Source organism: Phyllostomus hastatus, unplaced genomic scaffold, assembly GCF_019186645.2.
Source record: "Phyllostomus hastatus isolate PE091 unplaced genomic scaffold, TTU_PhHast_1.1 phas_contig_64, whole genome shotgun sequence".
Taxonomy (NCBI): domain Eukaryota; kingdom Metazoa; phylum Chordata; class Mammalia; order Chiroptera; family Phyllostomidae; genus Phyllostomus; species Phyllostomus hastatus.
The window spans coordinates 4,001,078-4,019,167 of record NW_025333928.1 but is presented as its reverse complement, the minus strand read 5'-3'; the positions used below and the strand labels follow the sequence as shown (position 1 = coordinate 4,019,167).

Below are 18,090 nucleotides of genomic sequence, written 5' to 3'. Positions count from 1 at the left end.
CTTGTTGGGACATGTGAGAGGCAACCACACATTGATGTTTCTCTCCTTCTCTTTCTCCCTCCCTTCCTCTCTCTCCCTCTCTCTCTCTCTCTCTCTCTCTCTCTCTCTCTCTCTCTCTCTCTCTCTCTTTAAATGAGCTAATGAAAAACTGTTTAAAAGCCCATATTGGTACTGGTCTAGAGGGGCTTTGGTGCAGGTGGGAAGCAAGGATGTGGGAGATGGAAAATATGGCTCCTTTCTCAGAAAGCTGGGTTTGGAAAGGAGGGAGGAGGCAGGAGAAGTAGTCATGGGTGTTGAGTGAATGATTTTTGCTGCTGCACAAACAGCTCTGATATGTTTCCAGGCAATGGACCTCAGTTTCTCAAGTGTCATGTGCAGCTAGCCTAGACTGACATGGGGACACTATCAGGGCATTCTCTGGGGGTAAATGCATTACTTGCCTTCTTTCTCAGTCTGGGCTGAGCTCCTTCCCCACATATAAGCCTATCTTCCCTTTCTCTGGAGTGGGTCCCCTAAGTCAGAGCATCTAACACTTTAGCATGCATTTAAATGCCTGAGTCTTTTTGAAATGCAGATTATGGATTCGTTGGGAGAAGGCCTGAGGTTCTGCATTTCTAACAGGCTCACTGTGGCTGACCTGCTGGTCCATGGACCACACTTGGAGTCATGAGGTCTTCCTAGGGCATCCTGGCAACACTGGCACAGATGGTCTTGTCCGTGGGTGTTTATTGCATTAAATGGAATTGGTTAATTGATGTTGGGTGGGGAACTGTGGATGGTCTGAATTCAGAAAACCCAGATTTTCCAGTTCTTGGCCTTGCAACTTTCATAGTAGTTTCTTCATTGCACCAAGTGGATGATGATGATGCAGACTGTACCTGGCTGTTGAGTCTGGGGCCAGCTAACCATGGGCGAGTCCTATGTAAACCAGGAAGCACCTGTACCCAGCCATTCATGGGTTCCTCTTTCTCTACCAAATTTAGTTCTTCTTTTTCTTTTTGGCTTATTTACTTATTTATTAAATATTATTGACATATGAAGTGTACAAGTAGCATGATTTGATATTTGCATATATTGCAAAATAATCACCACAATAAGTCTAGTTAACATCCATCAGTACACAGTTGAAATTTCTTTTCCTTGTGATCAAAACTTTTAAGATTTCTTCTCCTAGAAAGTTTCAAATACATAATATAGATTATTGTCTACATTCACCATGCTGTACAGTTTTTGATTTTCAAAAAGCCACTCATCTAACCCTTCACCTTCCCCTGCTACAGCCCTATATGTCTCATTTTCTTCCCAAAGTTCTCAAAGGCTCCGCTTCTTCTCCTTACATTCATTCTTAACTTGTCACATCGGCCTCCCACTCCATTGTCCTCAGAATCAGCTCTCTGAGTACATCTCCAAATACCTTACCTTTTTGTGGCATCTGAGGTATTAGCCCAATTCCAATTCATCTCATGTGTCAGTGAATGGCTTTGCCACCCACCAGTTACCCAGAAACACCCACATCTTGTCTGTAACCAAATCCAACTAGTATCCTCTTACCCAGTCTAACCTGACGTCCATCCCAGTCCACTCAGGACCCACCGAGGTCCCTTACTCATGGTCAGCTGTAGGGAGCAGCTCAGTGCTTTTTTCTCACTAGGCTCTATTTCTGGCATCCATTGTAAGCCCTTCTGGCTCTTGTGTGACACTCCCCAGTGACACCAACATCAAGGAAGCAAGATGATACCTGGGGACTACCAGGGGGTGCCAAGGCTGCTGGTGATGGTACCAAGTGGAGCCTTAGGGGATCTGGTGCTGCTGGAGACCATCTGAAAGTAGCAGGTTGTCCTCTACCAACACCTGATCACCAATACCAGGGGCCTCAGCACAGCCAGCAATTCTGCCAAGTTCCTCCTGCCAACTCCCTCTTCCACTGTGCACTATTTCAGACCTTCTCTACTCTCTGCAAATGATCAAAGCCTGCCCTTTCCTCTCCCTCTGGACAGATGAGCTCATGTCATACTTCATAGAGAACGTAAAACCATTCTATATCATGCTATAAACACCTTGAGTTTTACACATGGACCAGCTCCAGGCGGAGGATGGAGCTGGCCAATCCAGTGGCTTTCTGAGGCCATTCTCCCAGCCTGTGGACCTCCCCCACCTTCAGGGCTCCCTGCCCGCAGTGCCCACCCACAGCAGATTCTACCTACTCTAAGGACCTGTGAGTCCCCCACCCCAGTTCTGAATGCTTCCCAGGCATCAGCAAACTTCCCTTTTTTAAAGATTTTATTTATTTATTTATTTACTTACTTACTTACTTATTTTTAGAGAAAGGTAGGGAGAAAGAAAGGGAGAGAAACATCAATGCGTGGTTTCCTCTCATGTGCCCCCAGCTGGGGACCTAGATTGCAATCCAGGCATATGCCCTGACTGGGAATCGAATGGGTGACCCTTTGGTTTGCAGTCCAATGCTCAGTCCACTGAATCACACCAGCCAGGGCTGGATGAGTTTGTTTTTAATTATAAGCTTTTCAGCCTCACATTCTGGAGTCCCCAGTGCTGAGAGGTTGTGCAGGAAAGCGGTCTGCAAACCTGTCCCACTTCCTGCGGCATAACAGTGCCTTCTAGTGGGAGGTGATCCAACTGCAGCTGTGGGAGTGAACACCTGCTTACCCCTCTGCCATTCCCTGTTGCCTACCTGGGGGAAATCAGCCACTGACTGGAGTCTTTCCCATTGTGTCTCCCGCAGATGCAGGTGTAGCAGAATACATTAAGCTCCATGGTTGCAAAGAGTTAGCAGGAGTTGGCTTGCTGATCATGCAGGGAGCAAGAAGAGCAGTGGGCTGTGCAAAGCACTGGGAGTCAGGTGCTCACATACCATCCAGGCCTCTGCTGTGCCAAACCTATGTGTATGCTTGTTGAGTCAACGATACTTCTTTAGGGTCCAAGGCCCATTTAAACTGTACAAATATGAACTAGTGTCCAGGCACTCTGCATTTCCATTCTGGAAGGCATTCAGGACACCTGGCAAGATGAGTGGACCCTCTTGAATCTCCCAGCCCTACCCTTTCTGTATACACGCCTTTGCTGTGCTCTCTCTCTCTGAAAACTTCCTTCTGGCTTTTTCCACAGCCCAGTCTTTCTCATCCTCAGCTCTCTTTAAATGTCATCACTCTTAAATATAACTCTAACCCCATGGTTTATTCCCCTCATTGCTCAAAGCATAGTCTGTAATTATCTTGCACATCTATTTATTTAATCCATTGGCTTCCACACAGTAGTCTGCAAACTCATCAGGAAGGAATGGTGTCTTCCTTGCTGACTGTGGTATCTGAAGTCCTTTTCACTGTGCCATCCCATCACAGGGAGCTGCAGGGAATGATTCATGCTGATCAAATGAATAACATGGGAAAGAACCAAAGCCTAAAACTGGAAGACCTGGGCTCCTTCAGGAAATGCAGCAGCCTGACCTTCAGAAAGGGTTTCCCCTTTCTGAAGAAAGTGTGGTCACACAGCATCTGGGATGCAAGTGCTACATGGATCATACTTACATATTTTTACAGTTATGTCTCCATTTGAGTGCATTTTAGAAAATTGGAAGTAGGACATTGCTTTTATTTCCAGTTTTTGTTGCTTAGGATGAGGCTTAGCGATGTAGTGAATGTAGAAATTGAGAAGTGATCTAAAGACAAATATTAAGTAAATGACGGTAAAATGGTACATGAATGTGGTAAAAAGGTGACCCTTCAATGATGAAAGTTTGAGAAACTCTGGCTCAAAAAAGTGTGGGTACATCCAAGGGGAATCCAAACCAGAGTATTGTGAACATGTACTCATTCAACAAATAATTATAAGGTACCTACTGTTTTCCAGCCATTGTGCTAGGCACTGAAGTTGTGGCTCTAAATAAAACAGATGAAGCACTTGTTCTCATGAAGCCTCTCATCTGGTAAGGGATGTAATAGACAAATGCATAAATGTACAATTACAACTTGTGGGAAAGAAGAGGAAAGCAAGTGTCACGAGGGAGCCACATGCTCAGAGGAACCCCAGGGGGGACATTTGAGCAGCAGGTCAAGAGGTGAGCATAAGCTTGCATGAAAAGACAACAGGATGAGACATAACCTGGTTTGGACAAGGTAAGCTGCTACAGCAGAGAATCTAAAAATGCATTAGTGCCTTGGTGCAGAGTCTATGTGGGTGCCATTGTGGCATGGTGCACCATGGGGTATCCATGGTGGACCTGCAGCAGCTTTGGGTGCAGGAGGCAGTGGGCTCCATGGTGAAAAGTCTGGAGAGAGAGAATATGCAGAAGATGCAGGGTCTTATGTTCTGGTGCAGTGCTGGCTGTTGTGAGGCCTCCATGCAGCAGGTGGTTGTGAGGTGATTATGCAGCATGTGCACCAGTGCACTGAGCCCTGCCATGTGCCCCTGGTTCAAGCCCAGGCCGTGATTACCAGTGAGCTGGAGAAGTCCATTCCAGGACTGCCTGGCCCAGTGCACCATGCACTGCAATGACAAAGCCAAATATTCAATAGATACAGGGAGTAAAGAGCTTCATGTGAAATGGCAGCTGGAGAATAGTGTGACCAAGTATGTGGATACTCATTGTGGATACCATGTGAACCTCATTCCAACCATGACCAAGAAGATGAAGGAGTGTCTCTCACCCATTCAGAAATAGAAGCCTTTGCCATTGACCATTGAGGCTGAGGGCAGAAATCGATTTAAAATGAAGAATGAGAGTTTTGGTATTTTAAATGAAGTTTATAAAGGAAGAAATTAAGGATGGCAGCAAGGTTAAGGCATGTGTCACTTGCCTCTGGATACTTTTATGTTTTAATCCTAGAAAGTGAAATGGAAAAAAAACTGGTGCTAAAATTTGGGTCAGAGAATTTTGAGAGCCTAAATTTTATGTGGCAAATGCTTATCCTGGCAGCAGGTATTTCCCTGAAATCAAGCTAGGGCCCTCTGAGCCTGTCAACAGGCTCACAGGTTCCTCTAACCTTCCAGGGATCTGGTGGAATGTGAGGAGGGGTGTTTCTGTCTGTTGTCAACCTCCTGTTTACCAGAAGCATCATTACACCATTTTTCATCAGCTGTAAAACAAAATCCATGAGGTCACTAATTTAGAAAGGGAAAAATGGTTTCTGGGTATTTGTTTTCCTTGGTTTTGTGTTACACACAAGGGCAAGAAGCTGATTGAAGATATGGAATTGGAAGAAGTAGTTTGGATAAGAACTTTGAATGGTTCCTTTGGACATCTGTTTTTGTCCATCAAGATGTAGATGCACACTTCTTAAATTCTCACACATTACATCTTTCAGCTTGGAGATCCTCCAAAAACATGAGAGGCAATGTCACACTGGGTATGGGAAGCAGACCTTCCCTCACTGGCTGACAGGGTGGGCCCTGAGGCTTTCTGCAGCAGAGTGACAGGACAATCTTGCCATAGTACTCTCCCTTGAAGGGAAAGGGAGTTTTGATTGTACTATATACCAATACCCAGGAATGAATGATGAAAAAGGAACTGTATAATTAAGAGAGTTATGAAGTACTGGGTTAGGAGAAAACCTGGTTTTCAGGAATGAAGCCTAAACCCAGTATTGCTTACTTAGCTCCCTGAAATAACAGAGCCCTACCGAGAAAATCATTTCGCAATGGGAAGGTCAAGGTAGAACAAGTAAGCAACTTAGGGAGCTGTGGCTCTTTTAGAGTAACAGAGGAGCTGCCTCCTGCTCGCTGCCATTACCAAATAATCACTTTTGCGTGGGGGTTTTGCAACATGCAGTGTTCCAACCCCAGCTCTGGCACCTTACCATTTTGATAAGGACCTTGTTGTTTTATTTTTTTTACCAACTTACTATGTATTTTGATGTGTATAATGTGCACTTTTTGCCCAAATTTTTGGGCAAAAATTAGGGAAAAGTAATGATGCGTATTATACATGGGTAGTACTCGTTCTGTATCTATGTAAATTTTTTAATTATTTTATTATGCTTATGCATTAAAATGTAACTCTAGAAAGCAATAATTATATCCACATGCAAATAATGCCCTGGAATATGATAATTGGTTTTGTTTCTAAATATGAATAAATAAATAATTGAATTAAAAATTAAAACAAAAGATTTTTTTTCCTGAAAGTTTGGGGCAAAAACATGGGTGCACATTATACATGGCAAAGTATGGTACTTGAAATGGTAATATGGCCTTTCTGTCTGCTGTTTCAGGACTATGAGACACTTTCCTAGTGGTCTGGTTTTAAAAAATAAATAAGGTTTAAATTTTCCTTCAAAAAGTAATAATAAAAATGCATAGTAAACTACACAGAGAGCAGTAAAAAGTAAAATCAGTGATGTGGAAAGTACTAACCAGAAGAAACTTGAGACTGATCTCGTGCTTCTCAAGTAAAAGTGTATAAGATAAAACCGATGGTACAGAAGGAGACATGGAAGACAGAGTAGTCACAGGCAATGGGCAGTGTGCAGTGTTATTGAAGAAAAAACCTGAAACCAATTGGACAGATGTACAGGCAAAGATTTCATTAAAGAGACATTTCCAGAGACAGAAGATAGCCATTGGGTAGACCAAAAAGCCAGCTTAGGCAGAACAAAATAAAACCCACAACCATGAGGATCCATTCATCCATCCACTCTTCATCTATCTATACAAACATGCATAAGGGAAAACATTTTATAATATACATAAAATACAAAAGTTCTATAAGTATTATATCCTTTATCCAGAATGGATAAAGCAAACAAAATAACTTTTCTACAGATATAAGCCAGATGAGGACTTTGTAGTAGAATTAGATGCTAGAAAAACATAGATTATCCATAGAGTTTTGGAGAAAAAAGTTGTGACTCCCAGTGTCTAGTACTTAGCCAATTTGCTTGTGAAGGCAAAGCAAAGAATTACAAGACATGCAACAGCTTGAAAAGCATTCCACCTTCTTCTCCAAAAAGTTCCTTAGAAATAAAAGGCAATGACCTAAGAGATGGTGGAAGAACTGAAGAATGAGCAAGTTGTGCATTAAAGGGTAGTGATTGGGATCAAAGAAAGCTCTGAATCTGGACAACAAATAATTTAACTTCTAATATCAGGATTTCCTTTAAAATACTATATAAAAATTAACAATTTATACCTCCATAAAGTTGAAAAATATCAATAAGTTGATAGATCAAATCTGAAATCCCAGCTTGAATTGACAAAAACTGACAGGTGGGCAATAGGGAAACAAGAGGAGGGAAAGGTATACAAGATTATTTACCAAAAGGTACTCATTTTCTCTGCCATAGAAATGTAAAATGAGGAATTAAAAACTGGACACATACTTTCCAAAACACTAGAAAATAAAAAAAAGCTAAGAAAATATAGCTCATGTAATAACAGAGGCAGGGAAAGAAAAGCAAGTAAAAAATTGCAAAAATCATAGAAGTAGTATAGAAGTGGAACTGATTGTATTAATATTAAAAATGACTGGAAGTAGGCTAAACACCATAACTTTTAACTGGTGACAAATAAATGAAACCTGGTCATATTTGTGTTTATGAGGCCACCCATGGGGACAGAAACATGCTATATGCAAATGGAGAGGTTCAGATACATCAGGAAAATGCCAGTCTAAAGAAAGCTAGAGTCATGACATCAACAACAAAAGAAGTAGAATTTAAGGGAAAAAAACATTAAATGGAAAAAAGCGAATCATTAATATCGATAAAGGGCTCAATTCATAGCAGTACTTCCATACAACATGGTCAATCAGTGTTAATCTCTACTCCCGCTGGGGTCGGCACTCAGTTGATCAATAAAAGGGATATCCCGTAAAGTCAACATATTGAGGGAAAGTGTGAAGAGTGGGTGGTGGCCAACAAACGGAGTCATATTTTTGGGAGAAGGTAGGCTGACATATGAAGGGTATTGGACTTAGAATACTGAAACTTAAGTGGCTGTGGGGGAAAGGGAGTGTCACTAATTAGAAGAAAGTGGATTCTTGCCACAGAATTTCCCAGTAGCTCTGGAATTGGAGGCACCCCACCAGGGTGCCACCTGGTGGAGTGAGAGGTGCCACCTGGTGGAATGATAGGCACCACCTGCTGGGGTGAGAGGTGCAAGCAGAAGCACAGTTGATGTTAGAGGTCTCTAGAAAGAGCAGCTAGATCAACAGAGCTTCCCCCAACCCTACAGCCAGGTCACCGCCTGCAGAGGAGAGGTGACACTTCAGCCTACTGAGCTGGAGGGCAACAGGCCTGCAGAGTGCTGCAGGCAGCTTACCTACCACAAACTGACATGTGCATGATTTTTCTCTGGAGAAACTGACCAGTCAAGATTTTAAGTAATGGCCACCAAAGCACAATTTATTAAAAGAAAAGCTGCCACATCCCATTGAAATCTGTATCATTACATCTAATACAGAATCATAACTTAGCACAGAAATGGGTCAAAGGAAAAAAAAAAGGTCATTCTCAACAGATTCTGAAAAGGCACTCAGTAAATTCTACACTCATTGCTAGTTAGAAAAATAACCTTAAGAGCTCATTTAAACCTTGTGACAGTAGCCAGCATCAGGTAGGTATTGTATTATTAGTCTTATTATTCACATAAGGAATTTAGGCACAGAGAAGTAACCTGCCCAAAGTCCCAAAGAACTGATGGGGAATCCAGGATAGAAACCCAGTTATTTTGGTTCTAGCACCTCTGCAGGTAACTTCCAGGCTATGAGTCCCATTAAAGCTCAGCAAGACAAAGATGCCTGCTAACACAATTCATATTTATTATTCCATAATTTATAGACACTTCAATTAAAATATTAATGAATGGAATGAGAAGTATCACAATACAGTATTAGAAAGACATCTGTTCTCAAATTAATCTATAAATAATGTAATTCCAATTCAATCCCAAGAGGATTTAAAAAATTCAATTGGACATTGTAATGATAAAGTTTCTTTTGAATAAACAAATTAAAGATAAGATTGTGTTGGAAGGAAGAATCACGGGAAGGAAACTGATGTCACAATACATATTAAAAAGCTGTAGTCATTTGAACAGTGTGGCTCAGGAATAGGTGAATAGATTAATAGAAAAGAATACAAAACCAGAAATAAGCATGACTATCAACAAAACACATGATAAAGATGGTATTTCAATCAGTTGGGAAATTATGGATTATTGGGACAATCAGCAAATCAGCTGGAAAAAAATGGAATCCAGTGTCCTCATTCAAGCCTCCAAAAATATAAATTCAAGATGAAAGAATTTCTTTCAATGTTAAGAACACAATGGAATACAAGATTAAAGTGTGAGTAAATATGTGTATTTTCTTGAGAATTGGGAAGGTTTTATAACCATGATGCCAAAGAAAGAAAGCAAAGACTTTACATGTGACGATATAAGTAGTTGAAAGTCTGGGAAGATAAAAAATCACAAGGGGAAATAAAATGCAAACAAACAAAAAACCCAAACCCAAAACCTGTGTTCCATCCATATATAATAGGCAACTATTTAATATCTTTAATAAATAGAGTTTCTACAAATCAATAGGAAAAGCACTGCAATAGAAAACTGAAGAAGGGACATAATCAATTCCTGAAAGAAGATATAAAATTGGCAACATATCCACATTCACTAGATTTCAAAGAAACACAAATTAAATCCAAATAAGATAGCATTTTGACCTATCACAAAGTTGAGTTATTTTGTTTTCTCCATCACACAGAATAGGCACTCTCATACAAATAAGTTTATGTTTTATGGAAGGTACCCTTTAGAATTTATTTTGTTGAAATGTTGATATTTGCAGAAAGATATATATTATAAAAAGATGATCAACACAGTATTATTTATTTAGAGTAGTGAACTCACAGAAACAACCTAAATGTATACAATACTACATAGATTACATGGCGGTTGATGCATTTAGTGAAATTCTAATGCTATGCCCTGACTGGTGTGGCTCAGTGGATTGCGTGCCAGCCTGTGAACAAAAGGGTCGCCCATTCGGTTCCCAGTCAGGGCACATGCCTAGGGTTGTTGGCCAGGTCCCCAGTGAGGGGTGTGTGAGAGGCAACCACACATTGATGTTTCTCTCCCTCTCTTTCTCCCCATCCTTCTCCTATGTCTAAAAATAAATAAATAAAATATTTTTTAAAAGATTCAAATGTGATAATAAAAAAACATTTTAGAGAATACTTAAGGCCTGAGGGAAATGCTGGTATTAAGTTGTCAGCAGAAAATACTATGTACACATAGTATTTTGTGTAAACCAACAAAACAAGTATATTCTTGTTTTATTATTTATTATTTATGTATTACTTTCCATACAAATTGTAAACCTACTTTGCTCACCCTGTACAAGTATATAAAATATGTGACCTGCTATGCATGGTGACTTCTCCTGAAAAGTGTGTAGAACAGCCTGGGCTTATTGGTAATCCTACAAAAAACTCTTCCCCACTTAGCTTCCAGATATTTATAAATTTTAAATAGGAAACCTCAGTAGAGAGCCACACAGTCCATTTCAGCCAAACAGCTAGTAACAACCACTTCAAAGAAGAAATAAGCGAGAGACACACACAACTTGGGCCTGGGGAAGGGAAACCATGGGGAGGGCTGGAAGGAAATTCATTTTCCATTGCATGGCCTTTTTGTATCCTTGGATTTCTTTTGTCAAGTGCATTTTTTTTTCATGAGAGTGCAAAGGAGAGGAAAAAATAAAGGCTTTGGAGCCAGTCATGTCTATGTTTCAATCCCTGTTTTGTCACTCAGGGTAGAAAGTCACTGCCCTCTCTCTGAGCCCCAGTTTCCACATTCAAGTGGATAAAATGAAACTTACTTTGCAGGGTTGTGGGAAGTACTGGAGATGATGTGTGGAAATTTCCCAGTATGTTGGCTGTTGCACAGCAGGCACCTGTAAGCTGTAGCTATGATCACTGAGCTTGTACTTGCCTGAGACTGTAGGGAGGACCAGGGCAGAATGAAATTACCTATGCTTGGACAAAGCCAGGGTACCCAAGTCTCACAACACATGCTATTGAGTGATCAGTCGAGATATGTTAAGTACACGCAGCTGCAGAACACGCTCAGGGCTTGCCCCCAGGGCTTGGGAGGTAAAACGCACTTTACCACAGCACATCTGTGTTGTTTAAAATTCCCAAACCAATTAACCAGAATCCTCATCAGTAATCTCCATGTGGATTAACTAAACATGTCAGCAAACTCTGGCCCTTTTCTGTTAAACACAGGTGATTTCTTCTACCCACTGGTGCCTCCAGCAAGAAGCTGGGTGCATGGGGAGTGGAACAGCAAAGTCTCACTTTCACTTAACTTGCTGGAAGACTTTTCTCAGACAGTAGGTCAGTTGGAGAGATTCTTAAAATTAGGAAGGCACACTAACTTATTGTTTCAACCCACAAACTCCAGAGTCAACCTGGCCTGGCTTCTAACTAATTGATTCCCTGTTAACTGAGAAGTAACAGGTAAGTTATCTAACCTTCTGAAGCCCAGTTTTCTCTTCTGTTAAATGGAACCAATTATGATGTCTACTTCACAGGATTACTGCAATAATTAGGGTTGAGGATGAGAATGAAATGTACTTTGCACAGTGTCTGGTGCTCTGCAAGGCCTCAAAAACTGGTAACAAAACAAAAACAGATGTGCTTTTTATTAGAAGATCCAAAGGGAGGTGGATAATACCTTCATGAAGGTAGTGGAGGGGTCACTTATTGCAGAACTACATATGTGGCTGAACCCTGTAATGATCAGAGAAAAAGAGTTGCAAAAAACATTCACATTGTCCACTGTGTTAGGCTTATAATGAAATATCCTCAAAATAAAAATGTATGGAAAACTGTTCAAAGTATGATTCCATTATGGTCAAAACATTTCAATGGTTTAAAAAAAAATACAGCAATGCTCCTTCAATAAAACTCCTTTAGAAAAACCCAGGTTGGAACTTCTAGTCAAGACAGAGGTGTAGTTAGAACTCTTTGTCTCCTCACACAACCACAAAAAGAATTACAACTAAACCTCAAAACAAATAACATCCAGAACTTTCAGAAAAGTGAGCTGTATGGAAGTCCAACAACCAAGGATTTAAAGAAGCCACAGTCATCCAGAAGGGTGTCTTTTTTACAATAGGCCATGCTACTAAGACAGGGAGTAAAAGCAGCTCTAACTAATACACAGAAACAAACACAAGGAGGCTGCCAAATTGAGGAGACAGAGAAATATGTCCTAAGTGAAAGAACAGAACAAAACTCCAGAAAAAGAAAAAAGAAATGGAGATAGCCTAACCTATCAGATGCATAGTTCAAAACAATGATGATCGGGATGCTCAAAGAACTCACTGAGTACAGCAACAACATAAAGGAAAAAATGAAGATTACACTAACTGCAATAAAGATAAATCTACAGGGAACCAACAGTCAAGGGAAGGAAGCCAGGATTCAAATCAATGATTTGGAACATAAGGAAGAAATAAGCACTCAACTAGAACAGAATGAAGAAACAAGAATTCAAAACAAAATAAAACCAAACACATACAAAAAAATGAGGAGTATAAGAAAATTCAGGGACATCTCCAAATATGCCAACATCTGAATCATAGGGATGCCAGAAGGAGAAGAGAAGAGTAAGAAGTTGAAAACTTATTTGAAAAAATAATGAAAGAAAAGCTTCCTTAATTTGGCATAGGAAATAGTCATACAAGTACAGAAAGCACAGAGAGTCCCAAACAAGTTGGACCCAAAGAGCATTACACCAAGACACATCATAATTAAAATTTCAAAGGTAAAAGATAAGGAGAGAATCTTAAAGGCAGCAAGAGTAAAGCAGTTATCTATAAGGGAGCTCCCATAAGTATATCAGATGATTTCTCAAAAGAAACTTTGCAGGCAAGAAGGGACTGGCAAGAAGTGTTCAAAGTGATGAAAAGCAAGGACCTACAACCTAGAGTACTCTATCCGGCAAAGCTATCATTTAGAATGGAAAGACAGATAATGTGCCTCACAGACAAGATAATGCTAAAGGAGTTCATCATCATCAAACCATTAGTACATGAAATGTTAAAGGGACTTACTTAAGAAAAAGAAGATCAAAACTATGAACATTAAAAAGGCAAATTCACAATGTCAACAACTGAACCTAAAAACAAACAAACAAACAAACAAACAAACTGGACCACCAGAAAAGGAACAGAATCATAGGTATGGAGATCATTTGGAGAGTTACCAGCTGGGAGGGGGAAGGAGGAAAATGGGAGAAAAGATTCAGAGATTAAAAAGCATAATTGGTAGGTAGAAAATAGACAGGGGGATGTTAAGAATAGTACAGGAAATGGAGAAGCCAAAGACCTTGTATGTACAACCCATGGACATGAACTAAGAGGGGAGCACTGCTGGAGGAAAAGGGGGTACTTGGGGGAAGGGGGCAAAGGGAGAAAAATTGGGACTATAATAACATAATCAATAAATCATACTTAAAAAAAGAGAAAGCCCACAAGTCAGGTTATTAAGTGATTGTACAATGGGATCTCTCATGTCAACATTTTATCAAGGGGTGGGCTGTCATATAAACACAATTATTTTTAAAATATATTTTATTGATTATGCTATTACAGTTGTCCCATTTTTTTCTCCCCTTTATTCCCCTCTGCCCTGTACCCCCCCTCCCACCAGCATTCCCCCGCCTTATCCATGGGTCATACATATAAGCTCTTTGGCTTCTCCACTTCCTATACTATTCTTAACCTCCCCCTGTCTATTTTGTACTTACCATTTATGCTTCTTATTTTCTGTACCTTTTCCCCCATTCTCCTCCCTCCCCCTTCCACTGATAACCCTCCTTGTGATCTCCATTTATGTGAATATGTTCCTGTTCTAATTGTTTGTTTAGTTTGTTTTTGTTTTTATTTCTGTTTTTTTTTTTAGGTTCAGTTGTTGATAGTTGTGAGTTTGTTGTCATTTTACTGTTCATAGTTTTGATATTCTTTTCCTTAGATAAGTCCCTTTAACACTTCATATAATAAGGGTTTGGTGATGATCAGCTCCTTTAACTTGACCTTACCTGGGAAGTACTTTATCTGCCCTTCCATTCTAAGTGAAGTTTTACTGGAAAGAGCAATCTTAGATATAGGTCCTTGCCTTTCATGACTTGGAATACTTCTTTCCAGCCCCTTCTTGCCTGCAAGGTCTCTTTTGAGAAATCAGCTGACAGTCTGATGGGAACTCCTTTGTAAGTAACTGTCTCTTTATCTCTTGCTGCTTCTAGGATTCTCTTCTTATCTTTAATCTTGGGTAATGTAATTGTGATATGTCTTGGTGTGTTCCTCTTTGGGTCCAACTTCTTTGGGACCCTCTGAGCTTCCTGGACTTCCTGGAAGTCAATTTTTTTTTTTTTGCCAGATCATCGAAGTTCTCCTTCATTATGTTTTCAAACAAGTGTTCAATTTCTTGCTCTTTCTCTTCTCCTTCTTGCACTCCTATGATTCAGATATTGGAATGTTTAAAGTTGTCCCAGAGGTTTCTAAGCCTCTCCTCATTTTTTTTGAATTCTTGTTTCTTCATTCTGTTCTTGTTGAAAGTTTATTTCTTCCTTCTGGTACAAACCATTGATCTGAGTCCTGATTTGCTTCCTTTCACTGTTGGTTCCCTGTACATTTTCCTTTATTTCACTTTGCAGAGCCTTCACTTTTTCCTCTATTTTGCGACCATACTCAACTATTTCTGTAAGCATCCTGATTACCAATGTTTTGAACTATGCATCTGATAGGCTGTCTATGTCTTCCTCGCTTAGTTGTATTTTTTCTGGAGCTTTGATCTGTTCTTTCATTTGGGCAATTTTTTTGGCATTGGTGCACCTGTTATATAGTAAGTGACAGAGCCTTATGTATTTGCCAGGGTGGGGCAACCCACATTGCTGGGTTGTCACTCTGTATGTGGGGGAGGGGCCAGAGAGGGTACAATGCCACTTGCTTGGCTCTTGGCCAGTTTTTGGTCACTTCCTCTGCTACCTAAAAGCAAATTGGGTCCTTCTGGTGCTGATTTCCAGGTGGGTGGGGTTTTGTACATTCTAGGATCCCATGGGTCTCTCCAATGAACTCTCCTGTGAGTCTGGGAGTTTCTCCTGCCACTGCAACCCCCACAGAATTTTTCAGTCAGAGATTTTGAGGCTTTATTTCCCCATGCTGGAACCCCGGGTTGTGTGGTCTGTCTTGCTCCCTAGTTGTTCATCCCGGTTTATTCACATGCAAATGTGGGACCATCCAGTCCTCCAGCCACTGCCTTGCTGTGAGTCCTCACTGACCTGGCTGCCTGTCTCCGCACCTCCTATCAGTCCGAATGAATGTTTCTTCTTTAATTCCTTCATTGTCAGACTTCCAAACAGTTCAGTTTTCTGGCAGTTCTGGTTATTTTTTGTTTTTAAATTTGTTGTCCTTCCTTCAGTTGTGCGAGAAGTCAAAGTGTGTCTACTTACGCTTCCATCTTGGTCAGAAGTCTCAAATGTAATTAATTAGTATTTAACTCTATGCACTTGTTAGCAAAGTAATCTTATGGTTATCAAGGATGCCAAAAATAGATGTCAGAGCTTTTTATCTTTCTAATTATGCAGGATTGTAATGGAGGGTATGTGGGTGTTTCCTTATTATACCAAGAATTGTGGCATGGAAGAAGGTAGACACTATTTAACTGCTCTATCTTGAAATCAAATCTAAGAATAGTCATTGCTCCAAAGGCAGCTCTTTAGTCTGTTTTATTTTTATTTTTAAAAGAAATATTCTTGTACCACATCTTCTTTATCCAATCATTTACTAAAGGACACTTCAGTTTTTTTCCATATCTTGATTTCTGCGAATAATGCTGCAGTGAACAAAAGGGTACATATTCCTTTCTGAATAAATGTTTTCAAATTTTTCTGATAGATACATATAGAATATTACTCTGTTGTAAAAAAAAGATGAAATACTGCCATTTGCAACAAAATGGATGGATCTTGAGCATATCATGCCAAGTAAAATGAGTCAAACAGAAAAAGTCAAGAACCATATGATTTTACTCATATGTGGGATATAAAACTGAAGGCAACAAAAGATCAAACAAGGCAAATGAACAAACAAAAACTCATAGACACAGACAACAGTATGGTGGTTACCAGAGGGAAGGGAGGTGATGGGGGTGATGGGGGATAAAAGGGGCCAAATTTGTGGTGATGGAAGAAGACTTGACTTTGGGTGGTGAACACACAATAAGATATACAGATGACATATTTATTGTATTATAGAATTGTATACTTGAAACCTATATTGTTTTATGACTGTTTCCTCAAAAAATGTTATAAAAATATTTTTAAAAAAGAAATATTTCTGTCCAAAGTTCATTATTTTCCAGAAACAAATGGGTTATAAGCAATTCCCAGAATCTCAGATCTTAGCCCATGTCCTAGTTGTGGTAAAAGCCTGTTGTGTTTGTAAAGAACAACCCACAAAGAACTGTTGCAGGGCAGTGAAACACTTAGGCCTGAGTGGGAATCCAATGGGGCCCACTGAGCAGGCCACTTCTACTCAGTTTCCACATGTATACAATGGAGAAAGTAATATATTTCTGCAATGAATAATTTTATGGGTTAACTTGACTGGGCAAAGGGATGCCCAGGTAGCTGGTAAAACATTGTTTCTGGACGTGTCTGTGAAGGTTGATTTTGTGGACTGAGTAAAGAAAATCCCCTCACCATCTTGAGTGGGTAACCCCCACTCCACTGAGAGCCCCAATGTACAAAAAGGCAAAGGAAGGGAAAATTTGCTCTCTCTTCTTGAGCTGGAACATCACCTTTTCCTGCCACTGGACATCAAGGCCCCTGGAACTTGTACCATTGGCTCCTCTGGTTCTCAGGCCCAGCCATAAACTGAATTCTACCAGGTTACAGACAGCAGACTGAGTGACTTCTCAGCCTCTGTAACCACACAAGCCAATTCCTATAGGAAATCTTTTTTTATGCATCTCTCATGTATCCTACTGGTTCTGTTTCTCCAGAGAACCCTGACTAATATAATTTCTTACAGGGTTTATGTGGGGATTAAATAAAACGTATGTACAGTGTGAGTCCAGCGCCCTGCATGTAAGCCATAGAAGGTGTTGAGGGAGCAAGGTCAGCCACTGAAAGACTGAGAAGTGTCAGGCAGAAGATCTGGAGAGGGACAAAATGTTTCAAATGACCACAGGACTGGAAAGGGAGGTCACAAGGCAGGCACAAGAAATCTGCTCAGAAATGCTAGGGACCCAGATGAAGTTTGTGGCTCATAATTCAAAAGTGGAATCAACCTTTATATGAGCTATAAACCAGAGAAGAGTGAAGCAAATATCTCCTCAGGTTCTTGAGTTTGTTTTGTCTTTTGAAATCTGTAAAACAGAGGTCACTTTTTGAGCCCATTATTGAAAGGTTGTGTAAGTCACTTCCTGCCAAGGATGCCCAAAGGGAGATATGGGGTGAAATCCTATCTCTTCCTGGTTCACCAAGCCATCTCCCACACAGCTGGGGTTACTAGAAGTGGCACACCTGTCTCTTTCACACAAAGCTGGAGGTGGTCCTGAGCCTCCTATGAGGAATCCCTTCACCAGGGTTTGGGCCAAACATGGACCTCCAAAGGTGAGTCATCCAACCTCTGTGTCCAAGGGAGTGATACAGACACACCCTCACTTTTCAGCACCCATTCCCCAAGTTGTACTTCCCAAGAAAGGTTTTCTGCCCATTGGTATCAGAGAGAGAAAAGAAAAGCTATATTTCAGTTTGTTTATTGCTCTAAAGCATCGGTTACTTGGCTATGTTTTGCTGGGAGACTTGGCATTTCATATCCATAAACAGGCTGCTTTGGGTTTAATTGTGCAGCTAATTCAAGCTATAAAGTGGAATCCATGGCAGCCTGAAAAGGTTTTTGAGGGAGAAGTGAAGGAGCCCCCAGGGTTCTTTTGTTTTAGAAGATAATCTGTGTGTTAACTGCTCCCCTATAAGTGATGCATTCCTGGCTCTCAGCCTTGGGGTGTGAGGGAACCTGGGCTTCCTCACAACCCACAAGAGTAAGGCTGTTTTCTGATTACT

General features: G+C 40.5%; 1 protein-coding gene and 1 pseudogene across 1 annotated transcript in view; one reads left to right on the top strand and one right to left on the bottom strand.

Annotated features, from left to right (window-relative positions):
• The window catches only part of HS3ST2 (heparan sulfate-glucosamine 3-sulfotransferase 2), a 139,598-nt gene that overhangs the window by 34,750 nt on the left and 86,758 nt on the right, over window positions 1-18,090 (bottom strand). The gene's annotated exons all lie outside the window — the stretch shown is intronic.
• Window positions 4,229-4,678, top strand: LOC123825592 (annotated as a pseudogene).